Here is a 21703-nt window from a genome sequence, read left to right on the forward strand (position 1 = left end):
TCCGCCTGTATAACATTTCACTCACTCCCGCAAGATGGCCGCCTTCCCTGAAAAGTGACATGTAAACAATGACTTGCAGCCGAAATCAAATTGGAGTTATTTGGCAACAACTAATAAAAATCAATTCTCCGATGTTTGATGTCCCTCAAATGTCAATGAGCTTAAATTAACCATAATTCTAAAGGGAGAGAGGTCATTTGAGACCACCTGTAAAATGTGTCTTCCATCAGAAATTTTCTGAATACATGCAATTTTTGAATGCTCAACATGTAAATACGTAACAACCAATAATCACAGATTATAATCCAAGGATAGATCGAATTTCTGCAGTTATTGTAAAAAACGATTTCGAAACCTGTCTCAAAACATATATTTTAATTTGTATTTTTCTATAGACGTTTGTGCGGCCGTTGACGACTTACGCTGAAAAATCAACTTTTTAATTCGACGGCTTTCCAACAGAATTTTAATGTATGCAATCTCTCTTGGTTTCCACAGTTACTAAATGGTGCATCCGTCATACTGATTTGCGTACCAATATTTTTGCCAGACCAGTCATTTGGTATTAATTCATTTCAACTGAGATCAATGAAGGAAACTTGACCAAATACACTTTATTTTAGTAGATTTCAATGTCTCTCAGTAATGGTAATTGCCTAAGAATTGTAAGTGTTTCTCGCTAAAGTTGTGAAAATTAATACTGACAAAACGAATTCACAGGCAGGGTTGCCAAAGGGGTTGTGTGGAAAACCCGCGAATAGTACGAATAGTCTCTAATAGTGCGAATAGTGGCGAACAGTCGCGAATAGTGGCGAATAGTGGCGAACAGTGGACATATAGTGCCAAATAGTGGCCAAATTGAGGGAATTTGGTACCCAATTTTCCCGCTAAAAAGCATGGATGCTTATCGGTACAAAAGGTGTTTCTAAACGTAATTTCTTATGTTTTCACCCCTGCAAAAGCGTAAATACGTCTTTATTAGGTTATCCTTGTGTTTTCTGTTTTCTTACTGTCGGCCCTAGCCTAAGTCCTGAGAAGAAAAGGTAATAAATTCACTGAAATTCTCATGCTTGTTTGGATAATTAATTAACGCAAGATGTAGCTTAGATGTTGTTGTTTTTATAACCGGTTATCAGAGCAGCTCGTTTGTGTCTTTTCAGTTGATAAACTAAGCACAGAGCACTTACTTCACATTCGTATTTTATTGTTTTTTTGTTTTTGTTTTTGTTTTTGTTTTTTTTTTTCTTTTTCACGTGATCAGTTTCAACGAACCCAGATCAGTGCTGAACTAAAGCGGTGACTATTGACGACTATTCGCCACTATTCGCTATTCGAGTTTTTTTAGACAACCTGCTAAAGGTCAGGAAATGATCAGGAAAAAGACATTTTCCCTATGAAAAAGGATTTGTTAAAAACTTGTCAGTCATAATGAATGGGTGGAAAGGAGGGCTACCCCCTGAGGGCAGGCTAGAAACCGTTACTATATCTGTTGTTTATTTGGTTAGAGAAATTTTATTTTTATCAAGGGAAAGTCAGAGAAAAGCGTTTTTCTGGACCTCTAGTTTTGTCTCTAACTCAAATCCTTGCATTGTGGGTAGCAAATCATGTTTGAAATTCAAGACAGAATTGATGTTAAATACATTTATCAGAATTATTTTTGATATGTTTATATTTTTTTGCTTTTACACAATTTTACAGTCCCAGTGTTGTCACCTAATAGTCCGAGCACGCCTTCCGTGCCTATCTTGGTAAACACCTGACACCTTAAGTTTTCAGGGCTTGGCTCTGCAAAATGCCAACACAACTGAGAATAAGACACGTTGTGCATTTAAAACGCGGCGATGAATTTCAAGTTCCCGAAGACACATGTTCAGTCTTTCCTTGGGGTTTTAAGTGATATCACAAAGGACTTCAAGAGTCAACTTGTTGAAAACTATTCAACGAATTTCATTTGAAATACCTGTACTTTTTTAGAAGAAAATAACTGGCGACTGAGTGCGTGCTTTATTGGATATTTTTATATTGATATCATTGTATGCTCTATTGTTTGACGCACAGAAATCTCGATGAAATATTCTGATGCAACAAACACTTTTCTAGCGGGTGGAATGAATTTTAATCGTGTATGTAAGGAAGTCTCAAAGGACATCCCGTTCATTTTAGTGTCAGAAAGCGTCGTGTGTTGTAAAGGTGAACCAGTATCTTTGTCGATGTGTTCCCCTTCGCAGATAAGTATACGCTTTCGTTTTCTCATTTCATGTCCGTATTAGCTTTTCGCTTCGTTTCGCTACGCCTGCCCTTTTCCGCAGTTTCGTGGTTTAGTATAACCATTTCGTTGAGCAATTTTTTTACGTCCAGACAGTGAAGAAATTGTTGAATACTGGGAGGGTGTGAAACTTTCGGAATAAAGAATTGCCAAGTTCGTTTAGACGAGCACATCGGAAAAGCAGGTTTGCAAGTTTCTTACTGAATACCACATTTCGGAAATAAGTTAACTTACCAGCTCTCTCGTTCGCCGTTTTTGTAACTGTTTTATATTGTCCACGGCAGGTCTGAACTACAGGTCACATTCCACAGGTCAGAGTACAGGTCACTGTGTTACAGATAAATAAACAGCACCAAGATTCAGTTTCCTAGCCCTAATTATTCCTAGCACTCTGCGAAAATGTTCTTTTTAGATCGAGGGGAAACTTTTGGCATAGTTATTCATCAGTAGAGTAGGGATTTCTACTCTTGACCTGTGGAATGTGACCTGTGTTTTAGACCCGTATTGTCCATTGCTCCGATTCTCTGAGTTGCTAAGGGTATGAAGATCTGACTGACTTGATATCAACAGTTTTAAAATTACCTTTGTAATATTTCCTGAGCATTTAAATTGTTTTCTCATTCAGGAACATTTTGTTTCAATAAAATCGCTGAACTAACAGCTCGTGAAGTTTTTAATTGGAGTTAATTTAGGCGGGTTTCCTTTGAGCGCGACTTTGTTGAGATGTTATGCAACCATCCTTGCCCTTTACTCCAGGATTGATTCTTAATACATTTTCGGGTAAGTAATATCAAAACATTTCGTTAGAATTTCAAAGATAAAGGCAGATTCGAGTTATAATTGCATTGTGGCTATTGTTCATTTATCCTCGTGTTTTCATAATTTGCGTGAAATCAGAAATTACTTGACGAATAGAACGAATTTTGAACAAACTTGCTTTAATTCTGGCGAGAACATTAAAACTACCTCACTTCAAATAAAATAATTCTAGGAGAACATTATGAAATTTGTTAATGCAGGCGATATTGACCGATGTTACATTATATGGCCGGTTTCTAACTACCGAACTGACTGGCCTACTGAATATATTTTTTGACGAACAGGGGGGTATCAAAAGGAAATGTAACCATTATGAGCAGCCGTGTTCAGCTTTGGAGCTCCGTTCTCTCCTTATCAGCCTCTTCATGCTGCGATCAACTCCAATTTCAGGTAAATTCTAGGTTTTATTTCATTGTTATTTTACACGTATCATCTGACCTTGTTGCAAAGTCTGATTTAAAAATTGTGACTAAGATAGCTATCACGATAAATGCATTGTTATGGTTCAGTTTGACCCTTGCTACAATTCTATAACTTTTTAGTTCTAGTGTATGGTAGTTTAAATTAAAATGAAACAGGAATCATTTTGGATTGCAGGTTGTAGTTCTTGGGCTCTAGCGTAACCTGGAAGTTGACCACAGGAAATGACTGATTTCAGATAAGTACATCGTAATTTTGTTATTTGTTCGTCGTTTCCCCGATAAACGGTTTAATTCAGAGCAAGATTAATCAGGAAATACAATATACCACCAGAGTCCCAGAACTAACGCGATTGTACGCGGTAAATTTTCTAAGCAAAAAGAAAGCCAGTCAGACCACTATAAAGTGCATTTCTCTAGTCTCTTGATTTCAGGCTAGCGAATACAATGTAATATGCCTGAAAATAGCAAAATTGTACAATTGCAAGACTGTACTATTGAATAAAAGGAGAATTACTTCTTTTATTGACATCTCCTCTCTTTTTTCCAAGGATGAACACAGACTGCATTGAACTCGGAAAAAGCAGCCATTTTGGATTGTAGTGTTTTATCCTTTGATGCAAACGGACGACATCTGAACAGGTAAGCTCGTTGTAATTTTCTTATCTAGCCTCTTCTGTCTTACCGGTATATCATTTACAGTCTCAGTCCAAAAAAGAAAATAATTAATTTTCTTTTATCATGTTGAGTACATCCTGAGGGAAATAACCAAATGAGCTGTCTTCATGTAGCAAAAAATAATAATTTTATACTGCTTTGTGCGTTCAAACGCTGCCTGAATAGCTTTTGTGCTTTAAATGTCTCTGTAAACCGCTGGCTCTGCATTGTTTATGACCAAATTTCTAAACCTAACGCAATTTAAGTCAGTATGTCAAAGCTTCCTCTTTTCTTTTTCATGCAGGTTTTAAAAAAGATATGCTGAGAGAAAACAAGTCCATATTGTACGACAGTGCGTGGCTCTAATGTTCTTTGGCACACAGTAAGTATTGCAAACATCTATGTTTAGATAGACCAGATATTATCTTCGCAGTTTTTTATTCATTAACTGAGAAATGTTGTCTAAATGTACCACCAAAAGCTCAGCAGTAACGTTCATAAAATATTTTTTGCCGGTGTTAGAAATTTATCTGCAACTTGCCTCTCTTGGTTTCTGGCAAATTTATGAAACAAAGGAATGAAAATTTCCAATGCAAGAAAAGCAACTTCGTTAGCTCTTGGACTCAATGGTTTCCATCAGTAGTTTACTGCTAGCTAATGGATGGAAACGCTTTTTCTCCACAATAAGTCCAGCACCTCAAATTTTCCATTTTTTCGGTTTCAGTCCAAAGTTAATAAAATCTCCTTCGATGTCAATACATTTCAAAGTGTCTTACAGAGAAAATCTTTAAATATTTTAATGACGTCCTCGGCAGAACCAGGAAGTTTGTTTGAGATTTGCCAGCCAACAAAAATTTAGTGTTTTCTTAAATAATTATACCAAACAGCATTGATACCTTCCTTAAGAAGTCACCGCAGAATTGTCTGCTATTAAATTTATAAACAAGACTCGAATTTGTTAATGAAAAAAACGGTTTATGTTTAATCTTTTTTTTTTTGCTAGGTGAACTCGGACACCGAAGAGAAAGTGTGGCCATTTTGGATTGCAGTGGGTGATTCTTGGACGCTGGTGCACTATGGCTTATTGGAGAAATCTTAATTCAGATAAGTTCACCCTTTCCTTATTTTACTTGAATTTGTCGTTGACCACCTTAATAACTGTGTCATTCTAAGTATCCTATAGAGAAGTCTAATAGGCAGTAGTGAAAGATGAAATTTTGATCCTGGGGTGAGCGTGTGGCAAAGAATTGAACATCTCAGCCCATGACGGGGTTCGAACCCATAAACTCTCAGATACGCTCAGATGCATGGGCAATGAGGAATTGTTCCTGATGTCCGAATTCTTAAAAGTAACTCGATTCTGAGAGATTTGTTCATCAATTCAATAAAGTAATCCTCTAGAAAAGCACTGTAAAAGTGTATTTAGAGGCAAATACTCGAAATTAACACAACTGGAGATCCGATAATAGTTGAAAAGTAATTTGATTTGTTGTTTTTTGGTCTTTTTTATCACCAGGTTGAATGCAACATCGTTTCAATAGAAAGTGTAACCATGCTGGATCAAAGTGTGTAAGCTCTCGAAGCCTGGCTCAAATTGACAGCCATTGAAAACACCTTTTTTCAGGTAAGTCGTTTTCTTCTCTGTTTACCATTGAACTGTTTCAGTCCAAAGAGTGATCAGAGTCTGACCATATCAATGCCTTCCTGACCCTTGTTAAGTATCTCAGTTGGAGAGAAAATATCGGAATCAGGATATATTGTAACTAGTAACAAGGATTTTACTTGAAGATTAGAGACTTGTCCAGTGACATAACGGAACCAAAGTTAACAGAATAAAACAACATGCTGGTGTTAATTATTATAACTTTCGTAAGAACATTGTGAAAACAGTAAGTGTTGAGTGATACAATCAATATTAACCAGCTATTTTGTTGATTTTTCCTTTCTTTCTAGGTTGAATGCCCTATTAAAAAAATATGTAGTCATTTTGGATTGCAATGTACTGGCTCTTAGACCCTGGCCTGGAAATATCTTACTTCAGATAAGTCGTTTTCTTGTTTCTCTAGTCGTTTACCATTAACGGTTTCAGTCCAAGAGTGATCAAAATATAATCTCATCGTACCTCGCTGCGTTGTCAAGTATGTTACAAAGAAAATGTTACCAAATTCATAGAACTAACAAAAAAAATGTATGACAATCAATTGGGAAAATTAATATTTTGAGTTTGAGACTGAAGTGAAAGGTTGAACATCGCAATTTATTGTTTTAAGAGACAACTTGAAACGGCCGAATATTCTCCGCAATGCAAAATTGAAGCGCTTTTTCCTGACATTTTGAATTCAAATTTTACAGAATGAAAACGTGGTGATTGTACTAGTAATTGTTACAAATTTATTTTGGTATAAACATTGTGAAAAACAAAGATTCTAAAGTAGCATTTCAGCTTACTCTCGGCTTGGCTTTGCGAACGAAGATTTAAGGAAGTGACCCACTTATGCTGCAGACAGAGAACCATGTACGACAATTTACGAGAACAATTCCAGTTCAATAGTACAATGATAATTTGCAGTGCGAACAATGCTTTCCTTATGCGAGGCCGCAAATGAACTTTAAAGGCGATTCATTTAGAGGAGGAATTGCTCAAAATCAAACTTGTTTTAAAATAGTATTGTCAGGCATTCAAGGACGAACAGCAACTTAATTTATAACGACTGATAGAGCTCATGACTTTATCGGCATGACAATTCTAATTGCGCTTTGGTAAACACGATCATTTTTTGGTCATCAATGTTTGAAGCTTGACGAAAATCTATATAAACATGCACTACTTTTTCGTCTGTATAACTGATATAAGTATAATGTTAAACATGTAGGTGAATGAAAAAATATCATCGCCTAGGGCAAATTAGTGTCTTGCTACACCATTTAATACGGAAAATTAACGTTTAGAACAGAGAAAACAGAATTAATTTTTCAGGTGGCTGAAAATATTTACGAGCGTTGTTTGGTTTCGATACATATTGACATGTGTCCGGGCACAAGTGCGCTCAAGCCTTGAGAGAAATGTCATGTTTTCGAAATGTCATGTAGTCTCGCAGGGTAGCTGAAATGATAAATTGAAGTAATGGTCGATACATTTTAAAATGAACAGCAAAAAAAAATGGACCCTGAGAAAACTAGATAAATAAAACAAGTACACAGGTCAAAAGGTGTCAAAACTATTGTTTACACATATGAAATGTAATAATGAAATGGAAAATAGATAAAATAGAATCGAAAACTTTAGAAAGCTTTGAATTTACACAGAACGTTAATTGCTGCACGCGCAGTTTCCCGATTCCTTGGAATGTCGTTTTCCGTAAAAAATAAACAATCTGCAATCTAAGCAGGAGCCCTAACCGGGGACGGAGACCGTAAGTCTCGGGATCTGCATGCACCTAATGATATGGGGCACTTTTGCTATTTTTGGAACGAATGACCACCACCCTGACGACATACATCCGCGCGGATCCACGCACATGTCGTGGGTTCTCGCGTGGATGTTGTCTAAAGAATAAAGTTTATCTAAGAAATCTCTCTACTCTGGTATCGAGGTAATTTGTGAATTTCTCAAACAGTGCTTAATCATAACCAAAACCTGTTTTTGATAGTTTCTTATTATTTCTGCTCGTTTTGCAAGTTTGCAAAAGTTTTTGGAAGGAAAGTCTGACGCGTACAAATAGCTCCAGGGCGTGCACTTTAAAGTCCGAGTCGGTGTTTTCAATTGTAGCTAATTGTCAACAAATCTTGACAAAGATTTCTTTCGTTATCTTTTGTGCGGAGATTCTGCAACAATATTCACCAACGCCAAAAGGCTACTATCATGTGTGTTTCTTCAACGTAGTGAAATTTTACACAACTGCGAAAATAAAATAGACAAGGAGTTTTGATAACTCAGCCAACAAAAATCGAAATCGTTATTCGAGTTGATTAAAGAAAGCGTCATTGTAACTTTGCTGATTATTCCTGCTGTATTCACATATTTTCAGCTAAGCAGTTTAATATGTTCTCAAACATTTATCAACCTTGAACATATTTAAAAACTAGAGATATTATTGCGGAAGTCCAATTTGTCATGTTTACTGACTGTGCAAAACATGCATCGGCGGGCGCTCTTATTCATCGACAACAGACAATTTATTGAATTTTTACACAAACAAAGCCTAGCCGTATCTACAGACGTAAACTTATTGGCCCTTGATGAAATATCAAGCGTTGCTTACAATTCAGGCGAAATGCAAACTTGCAATTTATTACTACTTTTCGGTGGCGATAGACTCGCGAAATCCCCGCAAGCGTGTGGCAAGAGGAGGGAAACTTTGAAGTCCTAAAACGCTGCAATATCCAAATTTTTCCAACTAGTTTTTTGCTGTGTTACGGAAAAGCTGTTAATCCTCAGCATATGTGAAATTTAGAGTGGTGTAATGTGGAACTCTTGTAAAAGAAGCAGCGGAACACAACTTGGTCTGAGTGACATAAAACGGGACACCTAAATTCGACACTGCCTCATTTCAGTCGAATTGGAGCAGCTTACGACGAAAATACTTAAGCAAAATTCCAACAGACATAAACGTATTGAGTTGTGGGCCAAAAGCATAAAACATGTCGGGAATTTCGGATGCCATTTCCCCCGCGCTACAACCGCAAAAATCCTCGCAGCATGTACGCGCGCTTTCTGCACACGATGGCGCAATTATATTTGTTCTGAAAATAGAAAAATTGTCCCACATCATAGGGACAGCCCCAATACTAGAAATGGCGCGTGCTTACGGTCTCCGTCCCCGATTATGGCTCCTGATGTAACCTCATTTTAGCAACTCAGTGTATAATTTTCACATCGATTCGACATAGGGAAGATTAGTACAAAGTTATTGCATTGGAAAACGCAACGTTATTATCAGAAGTTAGAAACTAATCTCACTTAGTGCAGGAACCGTGATTTTACAAGAAGTATTTACAAGCAGTATTACTGAGGAAAGGTTTCAAAACATAATTATCATTAAGGTTTAATTTTTGCTTTGGAACTTTTGAACAAACCTTTTGAATTTTAATCATATTCGTCTATCCTTTTCATCTTTTATATGGAGTTCTTAAAAATGAAACAAATTTTGGAACACGCAAAGGGTGAAGGTTAACTGAGAATGTCTCTTTCCATGTTCATCAAATTATAAATGCGGTATAGTAATAAAACATATATGTAGTATGTGGTGATTAATCATCTAGGAATGTTAATTTTCGTGCAATAACTTCTCAGGTAAAAATGATATCGTGCTTTTGAAAAGGACTTCCATCTTGGATTTCAAAATTTTGCATATATGTCAAAAAGTTTGAAAATACTAAAAAATATGGCGATTTAAATTTTTTTTTCAATTAAGACTTTGTAAAAAGCAAAAAAATCTCTAAAACATAGACTTGAGATTAGAAAAGTACACCAAAATTCATAAAACACCTTTGAGTGTGCTTGTTTGCCACAGGAACGTCAAGAAAAGCAATGAACTAATTGACACAACAAAACGTTCCCTGATTGTTTTAACAAGGAGTTACCAAGTTTAGTTATTTATATCGACCTGCGTCAGTTTCCATTGTTTTCACTTTATCAAGATACTGAAAGAGCATTGACCTAAATCCTGTTTCGAGACGCATTGGCAATAATTAAAGTGGGATAAGAGAGTACTTAAACACAATACATTTTAACATAGTTAATAGAAGGAAATGGTTATGAATTATGGCAAATTTCTTTGTTGTATGTTTTTGTTGGCTATTTGGGGGGGGGGGGGGGAGGTTGACCTTGCACAAAATCTGGAAAAATGCAAAAAGTGGTTATGTGTGCTCATACAACTAACCAATAGAAACATTGCGATTACGTAATTCATGCACAGTCAAGGAGCATAAAACAAAAAGATGTACAGAGTCAAAGACCTTCCAACATAACTCTTAGTCTGTTGTTTGCTTTTTTGACGTTTGCTGGGATTCTTAACCATTCCCTCTATTAACTATGATTTGAACAAATACAACTGTCTTAAAGATATGCTTGAAATTGTATCGATGACCTATAAGAAACTGGAACCGAGAATCAAACACGTGACCGTGAGGAAATTTAGTCGTGGACATATTAACAGGTCGTTACTAATTTGCAGCAGGAAATTATTTCACATCATTGCTGATAGAGGCTGTATTTTTACCCCGCATTTGTAAGTCTATTTCTTAGCTGGTCGGTAATAGCAGATCGAGTTTTGATGTTGTTTCCGAAGCAATATTTTTTTTTTAACTCCTTGGCAGGCAAGTGTACTATGGTTTCTGATAGTTAAATAAGCGACGCTTTGGTAAGCAGTGAAAACACAAGGTCAATTTGCAAGGACCGACGTAACCTGAGAAAAAAAGAAGTACCGGATCCTGTCCCTGTAAAGGATGTAATTGGACTTGGTGATGTCGGACTACTGACAAAAACGCTAGGCTGATAAAAAGGTTTGAGAACGACATAATCAATTCATATATTTCGAAAAGCTTAAAAAAAAACGCCCAGTGCCTTGAAAAGATTACAGAGGCTTTGTTTTTGATTTTTCGATTTTACGTTCTTTTATTAATAATATCAATACTTTTGAAGCATGAATCCGTGGTACCCTATTAAAAGTTAAAGGGACACAGGCAGCTGGAGCACATGCGCATTAGATACCATTTGATTTCATAGTTAATTTGCTTATCACAGAGACACGATCCATACTGTTTTTAGCCAAGTATGATACAAAAACTATCATAGGATGAGCAAAAGCCCACTCAAAAGCCCACTCAGTAAACGATTGAAAATCAAGCAAAACACTGCGAAGATTGAAGCGGATTTATAGATGTACTCGACGAGTATCTTTGATTTCAGGTTGAGGTGAACTTTTTCAAAGTGAGAAAACTAGTGTCCAGGTCAGCGCGGTCTTAAAGCCGACTGTGTCCCTTTAAGGATACCAAAAACATAAAAAACCATTTTTAACAAGAGGTGCTGTTTTCTGTAAGCGATAATCCAACCAAGCATTAACACAGCGGAGCAGGGCTTAAGTTTTGTATCACTCGACTTCAGTTTGCAGAGAAATATTGAGCCACGGCTCATCCAAGGATGCGAATAAGACAAGTGGAAATGAATATGTCAGTTTCTTTCTTAAGATTTGTTAAGTGCAGTTCAGAATACCTGGAAAAAAAAGACATTAAAGGCAAGTCATTTCTTCCCTACTGGTTCAGATCAAGGCAGAGCGTGTTGTTGATCATAAGTAAGGAAACAAGGTCGTGTCAACATGCCAGCAGAAGTAAACAGTTGTTGCAAAGTTAAAGTTTTAACTTTGAAAATTAAATTTACAATTTTAACTTTAAAATTTCTAGGTCCAAATATGTTCTAACCAAAGAATTCACAAAGTCAATCAGTCTTCATAATGATTTCATGAAAACGTTTTATTGTGATCACTCTTGATCATTATGTAAGAATTAATAACCAACAGTTATTGTGCTTGACAACGGTACAGTAATCTGTTTATCATTAGTACAAATCTACCGGATTATACTAATGCAATGCTGCATTCTGATTGGTTAAGGTATATCTTGTACGATCATCCATTACTATTCAGTGGTTGAAGATTGTCTGCAAAATAGGGACATTTTTTCTCGTCTCACCGAAGTTTCGGAAGAGGATTTAGAAATATTGAATGGAAAATCAAATTCTCCAGAAGGCTGAAACAAGGCCATTTGCTGTCACAGCACTCGAAATTTTAGGGAAAAAACTGATAATCGCTCGGACAAAGCTGAAAGATGGACTCAAAAGACAGTTCATTCTGCGCTCGATAACACTATGGTGACGTTTTAAAGTGTAGAGATTTAATTGGCAATCATTTAGTAAGAGTTCTATATTTAAACAACTAGCTTATTTTGTTTAGTATTTGTTCATTTTTTTCTAATGCCAAAAGCTAGCGTTACCTTGTGAACATTTCATTATATATGTAAGCACCGTAAGTTTTATTTGGAAAGAAAATATAGAACAAGTAGGAGAGTATCTCAGCAGCACCCTCACTCCGACAGTTCATCGCGTAATAATACACGTTGATTCTGCGTGACACATTCTAATGAACTGTTAATATTTGATTCGATCAACAGGTAGCCTGAGGAATATTAAAGAAAGTGAACAATGATACACCACAGCGAACAACTGGCTAAAAGACAAATGCAGAAACACTTTCAAATAAACTCTCTTTGAGCTTGGAAATAAACTTTATGAAAAGCACCTGTATTCCGTTTATCGTAAATCTGTCGATCCTCATAGTAAGTTACGATGGAATAGTTGATTAACAAATGAAGCGGACGTGAATATTTATAATATCAAGTCTGTATGAGGGAAGAATAAAAAGATAGAGATTTTCGCAAATAACGGAAGTAAACTTAGCTGATGTAAGGAAGGTGCAAAGAGCAAATTAAAGACTAGACTCCAATAAGCTCTTATACCTTCCTGTGATAAAATATTATTTAGAAAATAACTAGAAAAAAATATGCCGCAGAACCAGAAAGGTGACTGCGGTTAAACCTGTGTCGTTGTCCTTTACTTTGCATTTAAATTCAGTTTAATCCAATGAACATTGCTTATTCCCAAAGCAGAGCGCAATGCCAGAAAAAATCGTCAGATAATCAAAAAATCGTGCGATACCCCTACACGAGCCATTGTGCACAGTAGTTTATCTTCGGCCAAAATTCCCCCACCATCTTACAGAGGAAGATTGTTTGAAGAGTCTCGATTCCTGTCCCCCAAAACCCCACTCCCCTGAATGAAACATTCGCGAAGGAGGATTAAATCTCGTCCATAATCCTTTACTTTCCTAGAGAGAATATTTGGAGAGGAAGTTTAACTCTCATCTATAATCCTCCACTCGTCCTTTAAAGTTCAAAAAAGGGTTGTAATATGAGTTAGACTTCCTCCAAAAGTACTTTTCTCTGAGAGGGTCAAAGGTTAAGAAGTAGCAGTAAGACTAAACTACACTGTGTCGCCACCATGGGCATAAATAAGCATTCTAGTCTTATAGCCATTTCCTAAACCTTGACCATCTTAAAGAAAATTACTTTGGGAGGAAGTTTTACTCAAAATGTAACCACTTTTGACTTTTAGGGAAAGATTCAGAGATTATGGTTAAGACTTACACTTCCCTCCAAATCTCCTTCCTAGGAAAGTAAGGGAGTATGGAAGAAATTTATTCCTCACACGCAATTGTTTCATTCAGGGGAGTGGAGGTTTGAGGAACAGAAATTAATGCTCTTTGAACAATATTCCCCGGTAAGATAGTGAGGAGTTCTGGCCAAAAGATAAACCACTGCACCCAAAACATCGTGTAGGGGTATCTCTCACTGACGATTTTCTTCAGGCATTGCAATCCGCTTTGGAAATAAAAAATGTACCTTGGATTCAACTAAATTTAAATGCAAAGTAATTCTCCTTCCAAGCCAGGCAGAGGATAATCACTAATAATAAAAACATTTGCACCTTGTTTATTACGATTTCTAAAGTCATTAACTAAATTGAATATATGAATAAATTAACCATGGGAAGAGTCATCTTGCTCCCTGCTACCTCCTCTGGGGAGGAGCAAGGAGGGAAAAAGAGTCATCTTGCTCCCTGCTACCTCCTCTGGGGAGGAGCAAGGAGGGAAAAAGAGTCATCTTGCTCCCTGCTACCTCCTCTGGGGAGGAGCAAGGAGGGAAAAAGAGTCATCTTGCTCCCTGCTACCTCCTCTGGGGAGGAGCAAGGAGGGAAAAAGAGTCATCTTGCTCCCTGCTACCTCCTCTGGGGAGGAGCAAGGAGGGAAAAAGAGTCATCTTGCTCCCTGCTACCTCCTCTGGGGAGGAGCAAGGAGGGAAAAAGAGTCATCTTGCTCCCTGCTACCTCCTCTGGGGAGGAGCAAGGAGGGAAAAAGAGTCATCTTGCTCCCTGCTACCTCCTCTGGGGAGGAGCAAGGAGGGAAAAAGAGTCATCTTGCTCCCTGCTACCTCCTCTGGGGAGGAGCAAGGAGGGAAAAAGAGTCATCTTGCTCCCTGCTACCTCCTCTGGGGAGGAGCAAGGAGGGAAAAAGAGTCATCTTGCTCCCTGCTACCTCCTCTGGGGAGGAGCAAGGAGGGAAAAAGAGTCATCTTGCTCCCTGCTACCTCCTCTGGGGAGGAGCAAGGAGGGAAAAAGAGTCATCTTGCTCCCTGCTACCTCCTCTGGGGAGGAGCAAGGAGGGAAAAAGAGTCATCTTGCTCCCTGCTACCTCCTCTGGGGAGGAGCAAGGAGGGAAAAAGAGTCATCTTGCTCCCTGCTACCTCCTCTGGGGAGGAGCAAGGAGGGAAAAAGAGTCATCTTGCTCCCTGCTACCTCCTCTGGGGAGGAGCAAGGAGGGAAAAAGAGTCATCTTGCTCCCTGCTACCTCCTCTGGGGAGGAGCAAGGAGGGAAAAAGAGTCATCTTGCTCCCTGCTACCTCCTCTGGGGAGGAGCAAGGAGGGAAAAAGAGTCATCTTGCTCCCTGCTACCTCCTCTGGGGAGGAGCAAGGAGGGAAAAAGAGTCATCTTGCTCCCTGCTACCTCCTCTGGGGAGGAGCAAGGAGGGAAAAAGAGTCATCTTGCTCCCTGCTACCTCCTCTGGGGAGGAGCAAGGAGGGAAAAAGAGTCATCTTGCTCCCTGCTACCTCCTCTGGGGAGGAGCAAGGAGGGAAAAAGAGTCATCTTGCTCCCTGCTACCTCCTCTGGGGAGGAGCAAGGAGGGAAAAAGAGTCATCTTGCTCCCTGCTACCTCCTCTGGGGAGGAGCAAGGAGGGAAAAAGAGTCATCTTGCTCCCTGCTACCTCCTCTGGGGAGGAGCAAGGAGGGAAAAAGAGTCATCTTGCTCCCTGCTACCTCCTCTGGGGAGGAGCAAGGAGGGAAAAAGAGTCATCTTGCTCCCTGCTACCTCCTCTGGGGAGGAGCAAGGAGGGAAAAAGAGTCATCTTGCTCCCTGCTACCTCCTCTGGGGAGGAGCAAGGAGGGAAAAAGAGTCATCTTGCTCCCTGCTACCTCCTCTGGGGAGGAGCAAGGAGGGAAAAAGAGTCATCTTGCTCCCTGCTACCTCCTCTGGGGAGGAGCAAGGAGGGAAAAAGAGTCATCTTGCTCCCTGCTACCTCCTCTGGGGAGGAGCAAGGAGGGAAAAAGAGTCATCTTGCTCCCTGCTACCTCCTCTGGGGAGGAGCAAGGAGGGAAAAAGAGTCATCTTGCTCCCTGCTACCTCCTCTGGGGAGGAGCAAGGAGGGAAAAAGAGTCATCTTGCTCCCTGCTACCTCCTCTGGGGAGGAGCAAGGAGGGAAAAAGAGTCATCTTGCTCCCTGCTACCTCCTCTGGGGAGGAGCAAGGAGGGAAAAAGAGTCATCTTGCTCCCTGCTACCTCCTCTGGGGAGGAGCAAGGAGGGAAAAAGAGTCATCTTGCTCCCTGCTACCTCCTCTGGGGAGGAGCAAGGAGGGAAAAAGAGTCATCTTGCTCCCTGCTACCTCCTCTGGGGAGGAGCAAGGAGGGAAAAAGAGTCATCTTGCTCCCTGCTACCTCCTCTGGGGAGGAGCAAGGAGGGAAAAAGAGTCATCTTGCTCCCTGCTACCTCCTCTGGGGAGGAGCAAGGAGGGAAAAAGAGTCATCTTGCTCCCTGCTACCTCCTCTGGGGAGGAGCAAGGAGGGAAAAAGAGTCATCTTGCTCCCTGCTACCTCCTCTGGGGAGGAGCAAGGAGGGAAAAAGAGTCATCTTGCTCCCTGCTACCTCCTCTGGGGAGGAGCAAGGAGGGAAAAAGAGTCATCTTGCTCCCTGCTACCTCCTCTGGGGAGGAGCAAGGAGGGAAAAAGAGTCATCTTGCTCCCTGCTACCTCCTCTGGGGAGGAGCAAGGAGGGAAAAAGAGTCATCTTGCTCCCTGCTACCTCCTCTGGGGAGGAGCAAGGAGGGAAAAAGAGTCATCTTGCTCCCTGCTACCTCCTCTGGGGAGGAGCAAGGAGGGAAAAAGAGTCATCTTGCTCCCTGCTACCTCCTCTGGGGAGGAGCAAGGAGGGAAAAAGAGTCATCTTGCTCCCTGCTACCTCCTCTGGGGAGGAGCAAGGAGGGAAAAAGAGTCATCTTGCTCCCTGCTACCTCCTCTGGGGAGGAGCAAGGAGGGAAAAAGAGTCATCTTGCTCCCTGCTACCTCCTCTGGGGAGGAGCAAGGAGGGAAAAAGAGTCATCTTGCTCCCTGCTACCTCCTCTACCTCCTCCCGACATGTTGTGTGCGTGTGGCCACCCTGTTGGGATATATCTGGTGTTTTGTCAAGTATGAGCCACCAGCACGTAATAAGTCGGAACACGTTTCAAGAGGGTTGCCAAGCGCGCGCAACATGTTACGGGAAACAGTGTTGTGATATGTTGGGTTGACACATTGGAATCATTTGGGGGGGGGTTAGATCTTTATTTAAGTAATGGACAAGGACACAAGATTTTGCCGCAAACTTGGTTTGTGGCTTGTTTATATATCTTTTTTTCGTTATTTAATGATCTAATGTTGTAGAAGGTTTCAAGAGCTCTTTGTTGTTGTCCTTAAATTAGCCCTTACACCTTCTTAACACTAGGAAAGGCTTTGCAAAATTTTACTTAAGTATTGTACTTTGATTCACATTGTTTCAGAGAAGAAAATGCTGATGAAAGCTACCTTGCAAGTCTTGTTTATTGATTAAATAGCTTTCAAAAATTCAGTAATTTTTTTTCAAAAAAGTCACTTAACTCTTTTCGAAACTTGCCCACCTCCTTTTTTAAACACTTTATTTTAAGGTGGTTGAATTTAATATTGATAAGTGCCGCAGCCCATTTTCTTAACGGACCCGTCTAATCTCTGTGAACCTGTTGACAAGAATCATCATTATTGATCAGTTAGAAGGCAAGTGTAAGTGCTATCTAGACAATTGAAAATACGTGCAGTGAGACGTTATATGCTAATTTACCAACCGTACTGGTTTAACAAGAATGAGCGCAAAAATTTCAAATGTTTAGTCAAGTTTTTTCTTTCTTTAATTTCTTTTCATATACACAAGGTATTCGTATCTTTTGGGTTTGATAGGTTGCCATCAATATTTGGGTGCTACTTTATCACAAAATCCGTTAACCAGGATTTTATTATCGTTCTATAGAAAGTCAAGTTAACAACGTGTTATGCTAAAATGAAGAACTGTAGCCAGCTTAAAAACGGCAAGGAACACACATGGTATCCATGGATATACTGACTAAACTTATACTAGAAAATTCGGCAATGTCGTCAGATTTGATATCAAGACAATATCCTATACATTTGCTTTATTTCTTTATTTTCATCACTTGACTTTTTGAGAATGTTTTAAGACAGCTAGGAAAAATTGTATGTCGATTTCTAGTTCTTGAGAATTGAAAAGTTCATTCAGTTTTACCGTGCCGCTATTTTGTACGTGACGAACACATTGCTCTTCCACTGTCAATTTTAAACCTTTATTATCCGTAAGACAAAGCATTTAACTTGACTCATTTACTATTTTATAAAGTGCCCATGAAATGATCTTTCGAGCTAAATCAAGCCATTCTTTAAGTGAACCTCAAATTACTGTTTATTTGTTTAACTTAAGTGTGAAGAAACATATTTTAAACTCAAAATTGGTAGAAAAAGCTCTATTTCGTTTTGGAGACTGATGGCAAAATCAGATTTGTAAACTATCTCGCTTGTCAGTTTCCCACTGTCAGACATTAAACAGAGTGCGTTTATTTTCTCACTGAACTTGTCGTGTATAGTAAGTCATTTTATACAGAGAACGGGTTTGTTGGGGAATTTGATGCCTCGCCGACACCTCTCTCAAGACCGTAGCTAGAAACGCTCCAAACATGCGTGGAGTTACCACTTTTTATCGGTACTAACTGGAAAATTTAATATCCGTTCACCACAAACAGAAATATTTTATTATTCTAGGCTATATTCCTTCCAGGAATATTAAAGGTACTGAATAATTTTAAAATTCCTTAAGGTATCCCGCAGCATTTGTAACAGAGTGTTGCCAAATTATTTCTGGTTACAATAAAATAATAAAAAATCGAAAACTAAATCATTATGGAATAATATAGCTTTACTTCTTGTTTACTTTTGCAACAAAGTGGGTAGCACTATTGAACGTAGGAAATGGATGATTATAACTTAACTCACGTGTCTGCGTATTGAACATCTTACTTTTTAATTGTCATCGTACACAAAGAAATTAGAAAACAATCAGAAATCGAGAGTGAAATTTGCCTTCCATCACAAAAGTCGTTTTGCAAGAGAACTCGTTTTCAAACAGAAGGGCAAGGTAAACTCGGAAATGGCCTATTCACTGCTCCATCAAGACAATGATCCAAAGTTGATGACTTCCTTTTTCCTCATCCTCTTGTTGAAATTAATATAATCGTAATTAACTGAAACTAACTGAAATTCTCATCATCTGCAGAAAGGAGAAATGAGCTGTCGATCACTATTTCTTGGAAATAATAAGGTTCATTTCTATAATCGACATAACACGTTTCAGTGATGATCGACTTTTTAACTTGAATTTGTTATCGCTTTCTAGGAACAATACGTAAAAACTGGAGCGGAGCGAATGCTGGAAAATCACATCTTCGTTTGCACCGAAATCGCAAGGATATCTTTCTCTTGAGTTTATAAACAATCCACCTCTGAATTACAGTTCAACAGTTTCTCACTTTTTCTTCTACAAATCACCAGTTAACAGCTTCACAACCTTAACTTTTTTTGTATTGGACGCTTAAAACAAAAGTACTGTTTTTCCTTATCATTTTTCATGTGACCGTACTATGTAAGGAATTAAATTCGCACTCCCGGTATTACTTTGGAATTTTTTTCCTATTTTGTCGTTGAACATATTAGTCGTCATTTAACTTTTTAAAAAAAACATGCTAGTCGAGCTGCCACAAATTGCAGCCGCTTCGATTGAATGCTCTAAAAAAACGAAAGATGAAATCTACACAATATGCCACCAGAACAGTTCTTACAACATGTCTGTGGGTAATTTATAAAGCCAGAATTCGTAAATCAAACTTAATAGTTATTTTGGGAGCATTGATTTCCCTTCTTGAACATGTACTGCAATTTTGGTGTCAAGATTGAACTTAAACAAAGTTTTCAAACACGTAAATTCAATAAGAGCTCTTAAATTGTACATTTCTTCTACCTAGCCTCCTCTTTAACAATGTATAGAGTCAGCTTTCGTCAGGACACACGACTGAAAACAATCTGCTGCTGGTGTTTTGTGGCGCTATTTCAGCCCACAATGCGAGCGATTTGACAAAATAAATCCTACGTTTGATATTTTTCCACTTAAAAGTATGAAACATTCAATACTTAATTGCTACAGCCTTTCTCGTATATTTTTATATGCGAAAGATGAAAATTTGGCAATAGATATTGTAAATTTTGACATCAACGCAATATCTCATAGTTGATGTATTATTTGTTCTAATCACCTGACTCTTTGGCAATGTCTTAATTCAGTCAAGAGATTTAATTGCTGATCCACTGTCAATTTTATAACTTTATTATCCGTTGGCTCATTTGCAATTTTTAAAGCGGTGCACTTTTTTGTGCAAGTGATGTACGAAGAGTCAGTTTTTAACTTGAAATTGGCAAGAAAACCGTCTATTTATTTCCCTTTGGGCTGGTATATTCGTAGCCAAACAGTTTTGTAAACTCTCTCGCCTGTCACAATTTCCCTTTGTCAAACATAACCATAATACATTTATTTTTTTTTTTTTCATTTATTTTTTAGTCATGAGATGCAGTGAACAACCGGGTTTGGTTTAGAATTGATGTCTCGCTGACATCTGTCTTCAGACCCTGTTAACGCCTAAACATCGAATTCACCACTCATGGGCGGAACACTTACTTTTCGTATCAGTTCTAGCTGGAAATTATCCTTTTACGAAAATCAGAAACACTTATTGTCTGATGTCACCAAAGAAAAAAAAATAACACAGGAAAATTGCGTTAACTACTCTCGGAATTACGCTAAAAGAGGCGGAGAAACTTATTAAATTATTTGCAAGCAGTTATCCCACGAGGGTAAAATGATTATAAATTTGAATTTACGGAAATGTCTTACGAAACACCGCCCTACGCTCCCAGTTACCCGTGTGTTCTAACTTTCCAGACATTAGGGAGCTCAAGCAAACCACGACGGCAACGGCAACGAAAACTTTTGGACGGAAGGGCAGTATCGGTCACGTAGAAATTTATTAATCTAAATATTGTGTTGATAATGATTGCTTATTTTTTTTCAATCTTCTTACATTGCGTAGCACAGTGAAGGCAAGCGCTAATGTGACTTTGACTATTGTTTTCCTATAAAGCAAAAATTGGAAAAGCCAAGTAACTGGGTCAAGCTAAAGAAAGAATTTAACCCTGATGACAAGCAAGTTTCAGAGGCATTTCTTCTGCCAGTGAGGGCTGCTAATGAACCGTATCTACGCTCCTTTCGGTACAAAGTGTTGAATTCTGTTCTGTTTAATAATGACCGCCTGTGTAAAATAGGATACGTTTCTAATCCCAACTGCATCTGTAATCAGCTAACGGAAACAATATCCCATATTTTGTTCGGTTGTTCTTTTTCAGATTCTTTTTGGCATGAGGTTAATGAAAAAGTTTTGAGTGCAATCAAGAGTTACAGAAGCCTCTCGCTTACATATTGCGATTTTATTGTTGCTTCTTTTGAGGAGGAGATGGATCTATTTAATTATATAGTAATTTTAGGAAAATCTTTCTTGTGGACTTGTCGATGTAGAGAAACATTACCTTCCTTGAGCCACTTCATAAGAATTTAGGTAATTAAATATGAAACTGAAAAACACATATAATTCAAATCGAATAAAACATATTTGCTCAAAGAATAATAGAAGATCTTTGAGGAAACAATTTTAACTAATAATTAAAGCAGACAACGCTATTATTAAGGACAATCGTCAAGTTAAATAAGTATGAAGATAAGAATTGACAAAATCTTTTTTCTTAATTAATTCAATATGGTGTCATTGTTACCTTCTGTAAACCAAACTTTATTCGTTCTTCTGTAACTTAATTGTTGAAACGAGAATTGTAATTGACGTAATTGTGGAAATAAAAAATCCCAAATGAAGAAAAAAAACATAAAATGGCAACGAAAACGTCACCAAACAAAAGGTTTATTGAGTAGAACAATGGCTGTGCACGTGCGTTTTAAATCTTTGTGCATTTTGTAGCCGTAACGTGAAATGAACAGGTTCTGTGCATTTTGAAGAACGTAGGTTGGGATGGCAAATTTCTTATATTTCTTTTTGGAATGGATCTCTGGCACTACATATTTAGTTTGAGCAAGTTTTAAGTACTGATTGGCGGACGGAGCAGATATCCAGATTGTTACGAGATTAGAAATATCATTTTTCTTTCCAGGAGTCGTCCCTGGTGTAGGTATCGTCGTTGTTTAAGCTTA

The 21703-nt window shown here is 38.4% G+C and overlaps 1 long non-coding RNA gene across 1 annotated transcript; it reads left to right on the forward strand.

Moving 5' to 3' along the window:
* The first annotated feature begins 2206 nt into the window (after positions 1-2206).
* LOC145500293 (uncharacterized) lies at positions 2207-13905 on the forward strand. Its single transcript, XR_014051039.1, has 7 exons — positions 2207-3046; positions 3370-3475; positions 3683-4146; positions 4466-4543; positions 5165-5785; positions 6115-6206; positions 12332-13905. It is a non-coding gene; the product is annotated as an uncharacterized LOC145500293 (long non-coding RNA).
* Positions 13906-21703: the final 7798 nt, after the last annotated feature.

This window comes from Orbicella franksi, chromosome 10 (assembly GCF_964199315.1).
Source record: "Orbicella franksi chromosome 10, jaOrbFran1.1, whole genome shotgun sequence".
NCBI classification, from domain to species: domain Eukaryota; kingdom Metazoa; phylum Cnidaria; class Anthozoa; order Scleractinia; family Merulinidae; genus Orbicella; species Orbicella franksi.